This window comes from Spermophilus citellus, assembly GCF_964194105.1.
Source record: "Spermophilus citellus genome assembly, chromosome: 7".
Classification (NCBI taxonomy): domain Eukaryota; kingdom Metazoa; phylum Chordata; class Mammalia; order Rodentia; family Sciuridae; genus Spermophilus; species Spermophilus citellus.
This window is the reverse complement of record NC_138188.1, coordinates 47,586,032-47,598,250: the sequence shown is the minus strand read 5'-3', so window position 1 is coordinate 47,598,250 and position 12,219 is coordinate 47,586,032.

The following is a 12,219-nucleotide window of genomic DNA, read 5'->3' as shown; positions in this document are numbered from 1 at the left end:
AGTGGAGCTGCCACCTGCGCCCAGAGCAGGCTAAGGGACCCGCCGGTGTGGTATCACGACACCCCAACTGCAGCTGGGGCCGAGGAGAGTAGCCGCCCACGCCTGGAACGGGACCAGCGACCCGACGGCAGGGTAGCCAAGTCACCCCACTTGGAGTGAAGGCCGTGAAGAGTCGCCGTCTGATCCTGCAAGGTAGGCAGACCTGCGTCCCACTGGCAGGACAGGCTCGGCAGCCTGCCAGTGTGGTGGACAAGTAGCATCGAGGCAGTCACGTCACACTGGTTGGAGTGGGGATTGAAGAGAGCCGCCGCCAGTGTCCGGAAAAGGCCCAGCGACCCATTGGAGAGGCAGTTAGGTACCCCCACTGGGAGTGGGGGCTGAGCAGAACTGCCGCCCAAGCCCGCAAGGTAGGCAGATCTGAGACCCACCGGCGGAACAGGCTTAGAGGCCGACCAGCGTGGTAGACACGTCACACCAATTGGAGTAGGTGTGGAGCAGAGCTGCCGCCCACATCCGGATCAGGACCAACAATCCGAGGACGTGGTAGGAACGTCACCACAATTGGAGTGGGGGCAGAGTAGAGCAGCCACCCGTGCCCGCAGGGTGGGCAGACATACGACCAACCAGCGTGGTAGATAGATCACTCTAATTAGAGGAGGAGCACAGCCACTACCCGCCCTACAAGAGAGATATCCCAACTATACAAGAGCAATATAAATAAATAGGGGGAAAATTTCAAAAACACAACAGTTACACCAAGCAGAAAGAAACGCAAGCAATATGAAAAGACAAGGAAAGAAAGGTCCACAAGCAATGCAGGTCAACTCAACTCTAGAAGAGGTAATAGCTGCAACAGATGGAATGTCAGATAAAGAGTTCAGGATATACATGCTTCAGATGATCTGGAGTCTCAAAGAAGACATGAGACAGCAAAATCAGACAATGAAAGATCACATTGACAAGGAACTACAGAAACAAATCCAGGAAGTAAAAGATCAATTTCACAGGGAGTTAGAAGTAATAAAAAACAAACAAATAGAAATCCTAGAAATGCAGGAAGCAATAAACCAACTTAAAATCTCAATTGACAATACTACCAGCAGAATAGATCACTTAGAAGATAGAACATCAGACAATGAAGACAAAGTATTTCAACTTGAAAAGAACATAGACAGCTCAGCAAGACTGCTAAGAAACCATGAACAGAACATTCAAGATTTATGGAATAACATTAAAAGACCAAACTTGAGAGTCATTGGGATACAGGAAGGCACAGAGCTCCAAACCAAAGGAATGAACAATCTATTCAATGAAATAATACGAGAAAACTTCCCAGACTTGAAGAATGAAACAGAATCCCATATCCTAGAAGCCTACAGGACGCCGAAAGTGCAAAATCATAAGAGATCCACACCTAGACACATTATAATGAAGATGCCCAACATACAGAATAAGGAGAGAATTTTAAAAGCTACAAGAGAAAGAAAGCAGATTACATTTAGGGGCAAACCAATCAGGATAACAGCTGATCTCTCAACACAGACTCTGAAAGCTAGAAGATCCTGGAATAACATTTTTCAAACACTGAAAGAAAATGGGTTCCAACCAAGAATCGTGTATCCGGCGAAATTGAGCTTCAGGATGGAAGATGAAATTAAAACCTTTCACGATAAACAAAAGTTAAAAGAATTCGCAGCTAGAAAACCATCTCTTCAAAAAATCCTTGGCAAAACATTACAGGAAGAGGAAATTGAAAATAACATTGAAAACCATCAGTGGGAGGTAGGACAGTAAAGGGGGGAAAGTAATCAAAGAGGAAAACTAATCAGGTTTAGTAACATTAATAAACAAATATGACTGGAGGAACAAACCAAATCTCAATAATAACCCTAAATGTTAATGGCTTAAACTCACCAATTAAGAGACACAGGCTAGTCGAATGGATCACAAAACAAGATCCAACAATATGTTGCCTACAGGAGACGCATTTGATAGGAAAAGATATACATAGACTGAAGGTGAAAGGCTGGGAAAAATCATTCCACTCATATGGACTGCGGAAACAAGCAGGAGTGTCCATACTCATATCAAACAAAATAGATTTCAAGCCAAAGTTAATCAAAAAGGATAAAGAGGGACACTGCATACTGCTCAAGGGAACCATACACCAACAAGACATAACAATCATAAATATATATGCCCCAAACAATGGTGCAGCTACGTTCATCAAGCAAACTCTTCTCAAGTACAAGAGTCTAATAGACCACCATACAATAATCATGGGAGACTTCAACACACCTCTCTCACCACTGGACAGATCTTCCAAACAGAAGTTAAATAAGGAAACTATAGAACTCAACAACACAATTAACAACCTAGACTTAATCGACATATATAGAATATACCACCCAACATCAAGTAGTTACACTTTTTTCTCAGCAGCACATGGATCCTTCACAAAAATAGATCATATATTATGTCACAGGGCAACTCTTAGACAATATAAAGGAGTAGAAATAATACCATGCATCTTATCTGATCATAATGGAACGAAACTGAAAATCAATGATAAAAGAAGGAAGGAAAAATCATGCATCACTTGGAGAATGAACAATAGGTTACTGAATGATCAATGGGTTATAGAAGACATTAAGAAGGAAATTAAAAACTTCTTAGAGTTAAATGAAAACACAGACACAACATATCGGAATCTCTGGGACACATTGAAAGCAGTTTTAAGAGGAAAATTCATTGCTTGAAGTGCATCCCTTAAAAAAAGAAAAAACCAACAAATAAACGATCTCATATATCATCTCAAAATCCTAGAAAAAGAAGAGCAAAACAACAGCAAAAGAAGTAGAAGGCAAGAAATAATTAAAATCAGAGCTGAAATTAATGAAATTGAAACAAAAGAAACAATTGAAAAAATTGATAAAACCAAAAGTTGGTTCTTTGAAAAAATAAATAAAATCGACAGACCCTTAGCCATGCTAACGAAGAGAAGAAGAGAGAGAACCCAAATTACTAGCATACGGGATGAAAAAGGCAATATCACAACAGACACTTCAGAAATACAGAAGATAATCAGAAATTACTTTGAATCCTTATACTCCAATAAAATAGAAGATAGTGAAGGCATCGATAAATTTCTTAAGTCATATGATCTGCCCAGATTGAGTCAGGAAGATATAGACAGCCTAAACAGACCAATAACAATAGAGGAAATAGAAGAAACCATCAAAAGACTACCAACTAAGAAAAGCCCAGGACCGGACGGGTATACAGCAGAGTTTTACAAAACCTTTAAAGAGGAACTGACACCAATACTTTTCAAGCTATTTCAGGAAATAGAAAAAGAGGGAGAACTTCCAAAGACATTCTACGAGGCCAACATCACCCTGATACCTAAACCAGACAGAGACACATCAAAGAAAGAAAACTACAGACCAATATCTCTAATGAACCTAGATGCAAAAATCCTCAATAAAATTCTGGCGAATCGGATTCAAAATCATATCAAAAAAATTATACACCATGATCAACTAGGATTCATCCCTGGGATGCAAGGCTGGTTCAATATACGGAAATCAATAAATGTTATTCACCACATCAATAGACTTAAAAATAAGAACCATATGATCATCTCGATAGATGCAGAAAAAGCATTAGACAAAGTACAGCATCCCTTTATGTTCAAAACTCTAGAAAAATTAGGGATAACAGGATCATACCTCAACATTGTAAAAGCAATCTATGATAAGCCACAGGCCAGCATCATTCTGAATAGAGAAAAATTGAAGGCATTCCCTCTAAGATCTGGTACAAGACAGGGATGCCCTCTCTCACCACTTCTGTTCAACATAGTCCTCGAAACACTGGCCAGAGCAATTAGACAGACGAAAGAAATTAAAGGCATAAAAATAGAAAAAGAAGAACTTAAATTATCACTATTTGCAGACGATATGATTCTATACCTAACAGACCCAAAAGGCTCTACAAAGAAACTATTAGAGTTAATAAATGAATTCAGCAAAGTGGCAGGATATAAAATCAACACGCATAAATCAAATGCATTCCTGTATATCAGCGACAAATCCTCTGAAACGGAAATGAGGACAACTACTCCATTCACAATATCCCCCCAAAAAATAAAATACTTGGGAATCAACCTAACAAAAGAGGTGAAAGACCTATACAATGAAAACTACAGAACCCTAAAGAGAGATATAGAAGAAGACCTCAGAAGATGGAAAAATATACCCTGTTCATGGATAGGCAGAACTAACATCATCAAAATGGCGATATTACCAAAAGTTCTCTATAAGTTCAATGCTATCCCAATCAAAATCCCAACAGCATTTCTTGTAGAAATAAATAAAACAATCAGGAAATTCATATGGAATAATAAAAGACCCAGAATAGCAAAAACAATGCTAAGCAGGAAGTGTGAATCAGGCGGTATAGCAATACCAGACTTCAAACTATATTACAGAGCAATAGTGACAAAAACAGCATGGTACTGGTACCAAAACAGGCGAGTGGACCAATGGTACAGAATAGAAGACACAGTAACCAATCCACAAAACTACAACTATCTTATATTTGATAAAGGGGCTAAAAGCATGCAATGGAGGAAGGATAGCATCTTCAACAAATGGTGCTGGGAAAACTGGAAATCCATTTGCATCAAAATGAAGCTGAATCCCTTTCTCTCGCCATGCACAAAAGTTAACTCAAAATGGATCAAGGAGCTCGATATTAAATCACAGACACGGCGTCTGATAGAAGAAAAAGTCGGCTATTGCTGAGGGCCATTACCAAGTAGGAAATTTCCTTGCCAGCGTACCCCATGTTAATTTCGCTGTTGACATTGCATGTTAGGTGACCCTGCCCAAGGACGAGGGTGGATCCAGGATTAGGGTGTATCCTGCAGTTTGAGGAAGTATCCCAATCCTTGGGTTTAGGGCATTCCCGGTTTAAGACAAGTTTAAGGCGTTCCCAGTTTAAGACCTTGGATTTTAGGGAAGTTCGATGTTGAGGATTATTGCTGCTGGAATTAGGGCGTTCCTGCTGCCTAAGCTCCTGTTGAACTCTCGTGAGATTCAGAGAGCATTTTGGGAAATAAGCCTCGTGGAGTAGGTGAATTGGGTGGAGGAGAACTGGGATTGCGAGAGAACGTGTGTGGAGGCCGGTGTGAGTTCGGGAATAAAGAATTGCTGTTTGAATCTACAAAGCTGTGTGGTGGCTCATGATTCTGTGCCCAGCCGAGACTGCGGCAGGCTATGATCTACATACTGTGGGGTCGGGCTCAATAGGGCTCAATAGGACACCCATAGCGCAAGAGTTAAGAACTAGAATCAACAAATGGGACTTACTCAAACTAAAAAGTTTTCTCTCAACAAAAGAAACAATAAGAGAGATAAACAGGGAGCCTACATCCTGGGAACAAATCTTTACTCCACACACTTCCGATAGAGCCCTAATATCCAGAGTATACAAAGAACTCAAAAAATTAGATAATAAGATAACAAATAACCCAATCAACAAATGGGCCAAGGACCTGAACAGACACTTCTCAGAGGAGGACATACACTCAATTAACAAGTACAAGAAAAAATGCTCAACATCGCTAGCAGTCAGAGAAATGCAAATCAAAACCACCCTAAGATACCATCTCACTCCAGTAAGATTGGCAGCCATTAAGAAGTCCAACGACAACAAGTGCTGGCGAGGATGCGGGGAAATGGGTACACTTGTTCATTGTTGGTGGGACTGCAAAATGGTACAGCCAATTTGGAAAGCAGTATGGAGATTTCTTGGAAAGCTGGGAATGGAACCACCATTTGACCCAGCTATTCCCCTTCTCGGTCTATTCCCTAAAGACCTAACAAGAGCATGCTACAGGGACACTGCTACATCGATGTTCATAGCAGCACAATTCACGATAGCAAGATTGTGGAACCAACCTAGAAGCCCTTCAATAGATGAATGGATTAAAAAAATGTGGCATTTATACACAATGGAGTCTTACTCTGCAATAAGAAATGACAAAATCATAGAATTTGGAGGGAAATGGATGGCATTAGAGCAGATTATGCTAAGCGAAGCTAGCCAATCCTTAAAAAACAAATGCCAAATGTCTTCTTTGATATAAGGGGAGTAACCAAGGACAGGGTAGAGACGAAGAGCTTGAGAAGAAGATTAACATTAAACAGAGATGATAGGCGGGAGGGAAAGGGAGAGAGAAGGGAAACTGCATGGAATTGGAAGGTGAGCCTCAGGGTTATACACAATTACATATAAGAGGAAAGGAGGGGTAGGAGAAAAATTATATAAGTGGAAGAAACGATTTATAGTAGAGGGGGTGGAGAGAGAGAAGGGGAGGAGAGGGGAGGGGAGGGGAGGGGGGATAGTGGAGAATGGGATAGACAGCAGAATACATCAGTCACTAGAAAGGCAATTTGTAGATCAATGGAAATGTAACTGATGTGACACAGCAATCTGTATACGGGGTAAAAATGGGAGTTCATAACCCACTTGAATCAATCTGTGAAATATGGTATATTAAGAACTATGTAATGTTTTGAACAACCAACAATAAAATTAAAAAAAAATATTATAGAATTCAATAGAACAATCAATAATTTAGACTTAATAGACATGTATAGAATAGTCCATCCATCAAAGAGTAAATACACTTTTTTCTCAGCAGCACATGAATCCTTCTCCAAAACAGACTATATGTTATGCCACAAAGCAAGTCTTAGCAAATACACACACACACACACACACACACACAGATACTACCCAGCATTCTATATTACCATAATGGAATGAAATTAGATATCATGATAAAACAAAAAAAAATAGAAGTTACTCCAACAACTGGAGTATGAATGAACAAAGGATTGCAGAAGACATCGGGGAGGAGATAAAAAAATTCTTAAAAGGCAAATAGAAACCCTGATACAAAATGTTAAAATCTCTGGGATACTATGAAGGCAGTATTAAGAAGAAAGTTCATTGGATGGACTTCATTCCTTAAAAGAAGAAAAAGTCAACAAATAAAATGATATACCAATATATCTTAAAGCCCTAGAAAAAGAAGATGTTAACACAAGTTAAACAGATCAATTTCAAACAATGAAATAGAAGATATTACCAAAAGCCTACCAACCAAGAAAAGCCCAGGACCAGATGGATTCACAGCTGAGTTCTACAAGACCTTCAAAGAAGAACTAATACCCAATACTCCTCAAATTATTCCATGAAATAGAAAAAGAGGAAACTCTTCCAAACTCATTCTATAAGGCTGGTATCACCCTGATTCCAAAACCAAAGACATATCAAGGAAAGAAAACTTCAGACCAATATCTCTAATGAACATAGATGCAAAAATTCCCAATAAAATTCTGGAAAATCAAATACAAAACCATATTAAAAATACAGTGCACCATGATCAAATGGGGTTCATCCTAGGGATGCAAGTTTAGTTCAACAAACAGAAATCAATAAATGTAATTCATCTCATCAATAGACTTAAATATAAGAATCATATGATCATCTCAATAGATGCAGAAAAAGCATTTGACAAAATACAGCACCCCTTCATGTTCAAAACACTAAAAAATCCTATGAACATATCTCAACATTGTAAAAGTTATCTATATTAAACCCAAGGCCAAGACCATTCTAAGTGGAGAAAAATTGAAAGCATTCCCTCTAAAAACTTGAAGGTGACAGGGATGCCCTCTTCACCACTTCTATTTAACATAGCTCTTGAAACTTTAGCCAGAGCAATTAGACCACAAAAGAAATTAAAGGGATACGGGGCTGGGGATGTGGCTCAAGTGGTATGCGCTCGCCTGGCATGCGCGGGGCGCTGGGTTTGATCCTCAGCACTACATAAAAATAAAATAAAAAAGATGTTGTGCCCACTGAAAAATTGAAAAATAAATATTAAAATTCTCTCTCTCTTAAAAAAAAGAAATTAAAGGGATACAAATGGGAAAAGAAGAACTATCACTGTTTGCCAACAACATGATTCTATACTTAGAGGATCCAAAAAATTCCACCAGAAAACTTCTAGAACTAATAAATGAATTCAGAAAAATAGCAGGATATAAAATCAACACCCACAAATCAAATGCACTTCTATACATCAGTGATGAATTCCTCTGAAAGAGAAAGTAGAAAAACTACCCATTCACAATAGCCTCAAAAAACAAACAAACAAACAAAACAACAACTTGGGAATCAACTTAACAAAAGAGGTGAAAGACCTCTACAATGAAAACTACAGACCACTAAAAAAAGAAAGAAAAAAATTAAAGAAGACCTTAGAAGAGGGAAAGATCTCTCATGCTCCTGGATAGGCAGAATTAATATTGTCAAAATGACCATATTACCAAAAGCACTATACAAAGTTAATGCAATTCCAATCAAAACCCCAATGACATTCCTCATAGAAATAGAAAAAGCCATCATGAAATTCATTTGGAAAAATAAGAGACCCAGAATAACCAAAGTAATCTTTAGCAAGAAGAGTGAAACAGGTGGCATCACAATACCAGACCTTAACAGAGCCATAGTAACAAAAACAGCATGGTGATGCACCAAAATAGACTTGTAGACCAATGGTACAGAATACAAGACACAGAGACAAAATAATACAATTATTTCATATTAGACAAATGCGCCTAAAACATATATTGAAGAAAAAGTAGTCTCTTCAACAAATGGTGCTGGGATAACTGGAAATCCATATGCAGCAAATGAAATTAAATCCTTATCTCTCACCATAAACAAAAATCCATCTCACAGTGGATCAAGATCCTAGGAATTAGACCAGAGACTATGACTAACAGAAGAAAAAGTAGGCCCAAATTTTCATTATGTCAGATTAGACCTCGACTTCCTTAACAAGAAAATCAAGAATCAATAAATGGGTTGGATTCAAACTGAAAAGCTTCTTCTCAACAAAAGAAACAGTGAGGTGAGCAGAGAGTGTATGGGGGCAAATTTTTGCCACATGCACATCAGATAGAGCACTAATCTCCAGGATATATAAAGAACTAAAAAAAAAAAATACCAAAAATCAAACAAAAAAACCCCACAAATAACCCAATAAGTAAATGGGCTAAGGAACTGAACAGACACTTCTCAGAAGAAGATATACAATCGATCAATAAATATATGAAAAAATGATCTCATCTCTAGAAATCCAAATCAAAACTACTCTAAGATTTCATTTCACTCTAGTCAGAATGGCAATTATTAAAAATACAAGCAACAATAAGTGTTGGCAAAGATGTGGAGAAAAAAGTACACTTCTACATTGCTGGTGGCAAACTGTTGCAACCACTATGGAAAGCATATGGAGATTCCTTATAAAACTTGGAATGGAACCACCATTTGACCCAGTTATCCCACTCCTTGGTTTATATCCAAAGGACTTAAAGTCAGCATACCATAGTGACACAGCCACATTAATATTCATAGCAGCTCAATTCTCAATAGCTAAACTGTGGAAGTAAACTAGATGTCCTTCAACAGATGAATGGATAAAGAAAAGTGTGGTATACATACACAATGGAATATTATTCAGTCTTAAAAGAGAATAAAATCATGGCATTTGCAGGTAAATGGATGGGGTTGGAGAATATCATGTTAATTGAAGCCAGCCAATCCCAAAAAACCAAAAGCCAAATGTTTTCTCTGATAAGTGGATGCTCATCCACAATGGGTGTGGCCAGGGGAGCAGGGGAGGAATGGATGAACTTTAGATAGGGCAAAGGAGAGGGAGAGGAAGGGAGGAGGCATGGGGGTAGGAAAGACGGTGGAATGAGATGGACATCATTACCCAGGTACATGTATGAAGACACTAATGGTGTGACTCTACTTTGTGTACAACCAGAGAAATGAAAAATTGTGCTCCATATGTGTCTTATGAATTGAAATGCCTTCTGCTGTCATGTATAACAATTTAGAACAAATACATTAATTATTAATTTTAAAAATAATAAGTAAAATAAAGCAAAAAAATGGACAAAGAGAACTGGGGATGCAGTTCAGTGGTAGAGGACCCCCCTACCCTGAGGGAAAAAAAGCAGTGATTTTCATTAGATTTCTCCAAGAAGGTATGCTCAGTATCATTATTCCTTAAGGAAATGCAAATCAAAACCATGAGATATCATTTCATACCTATAGAAAGGCTACAAGAAAAAGATACACAATAACAAGTGTTGACAAGACTTATGTAAAGTTGGAAATGTCATATATTGCTGATGAGAAAGTAAGTGGTACAGTGACTTTGGAACAGTCTGGCAGCCCCTCAAAAAGTGAAACACAGAATTTCACTTGACGATTCTTGGGAATTCATAAATTACACAATATATACCCAAGAATATATCCAAGAATTCACACAGAAACTTATACATGAATGTTTATAGTAGCATCATTCATAATATTTAAAAGTCAAAACAAGCCAAATATTTAATAATGATGAATAAACTGATAGTTAAAGTGTGGCATATTTGGGCTGGGGCTGTAGCTCATTGGTAGAGCGCCCGCCTTGCATGTGTGAGACACTGGGTTTGATCCTAAGCATCACATAAAAATAAAGATATTGTGTCCAACTATAACTAAAAAACATATTTTTAAAAAGTTTTTTTTAAAAAGTGTGGCATATTTATACAATGAAACATTATTTAGCCATAAAAAGTAATGTTACAACATGGATGAATCTTGAAAATGTTAAGTGAAAGAAGCCAGATGCAAAAGACCATATGTTCTGCCATTTATAATAAGTATCCAGAACAGGCGACTGTATAGGGACTGAGAATATACTAGTGTTATCAGGGACTAAGAAAAGAGGAGCGAGGGTGACAGCTCACGGGCACAGAGTTCCTTTTTGGGACAATAAAAATGTTCTGGAATTAGATACTGATGATGATTGTATGACCCTGCAAATAGAACTTAAAATATTGAATTGTATACACCAAAAGGGTGAATTTTATGTTATGTGAATTCTATCTTCAAAAAAGTGCCAAAAGGGAATGCAACAACAACAAAAGTATGTAGTGGCACTGTGTATCACCACCATTTATGGAAAAGAAGGGTGCGATAAATATACATGATTGCTCGCATGTGCATAGAAGAATTTTGCCAGGCTTCACAAGGAAGTGTTAATACAGTTCACCTCTGGAGAAGCCTACTGGAGACAGGAATGGGAAAGACTTTTTTACTGTTAAAGTGTTTTTGTTCCTTTTGAATTTTGTACCATATAAATGTATTATCTATTTTTGAAATATAAAAATTGAATTGGTAACAATAGCTAACATTTGCTGAGTGCTTACTATGTGCCAGGTACTATTCTAAATGTTTTGCATTTATTTCTTTTTCACAATGACATTCTTTTGTGCTCTTTTTTTTCTCATCTATAGAAAAGGAAATGCAGGCATACACAAGACAAATTATACACCCAAAAAAACACAGCTAATAAGTCCAGTCCTTGCTTTTGACTGCTACTCTATATTGCCCCTCAGAAATTTAAAGCAGTGAAGGAGGTGTGGGGGGAAATGTAGGTGAGGAGAAAGAAAAGAATGGGTAAGATGAGGAGTGCAAGGGGGAGATGGAGGGCGCAAAGGGAGAGAAAGAAGGTTGGCAAGAGGGGAAAAGGGGTGTGAGGGGAAGAGGGACAGGAGGGCCTGAACAGACTGCACAGCATAATTTATCGGGCAAGTACAGCTCCCTCTTTGCACACATTTCCCTCCTTGTCCTTCAATTTCCCATCTTGGCCATTTGCAGAGAACAGTGAAGACTGGGTATAGGATAGCTTAGTATAGGCCAGTTCCTGTAAAAGCCTATATAGCCTAGAGGTTAGCAGAATAACCTCTGGAATGAAATCTGAACTGGATCCCTGATTTCCATTTGTGGCTATGTTTCTTTTCTTTTTTTTTAAATATTTTTTTTAGTTGTTGATGGACATTTTTTATTTATTAATTTATTTATATGTGGTACTGAGAATCAAACCTAGTGCCTCCCACATGCTAGGCAAGCGCTCTACCACTGAGCCCCAGCCCCAGCCCTTGTGGCTACATTTCTTGGGTAAAACTTAGATTCTAAGCTTTTATTTCTTCATCTGTAAATATGGGATAAAATCAGCTTACCTCTCACAGAGTTGATACAAGTATTGAAATACTCCATTTCAGGCATAGA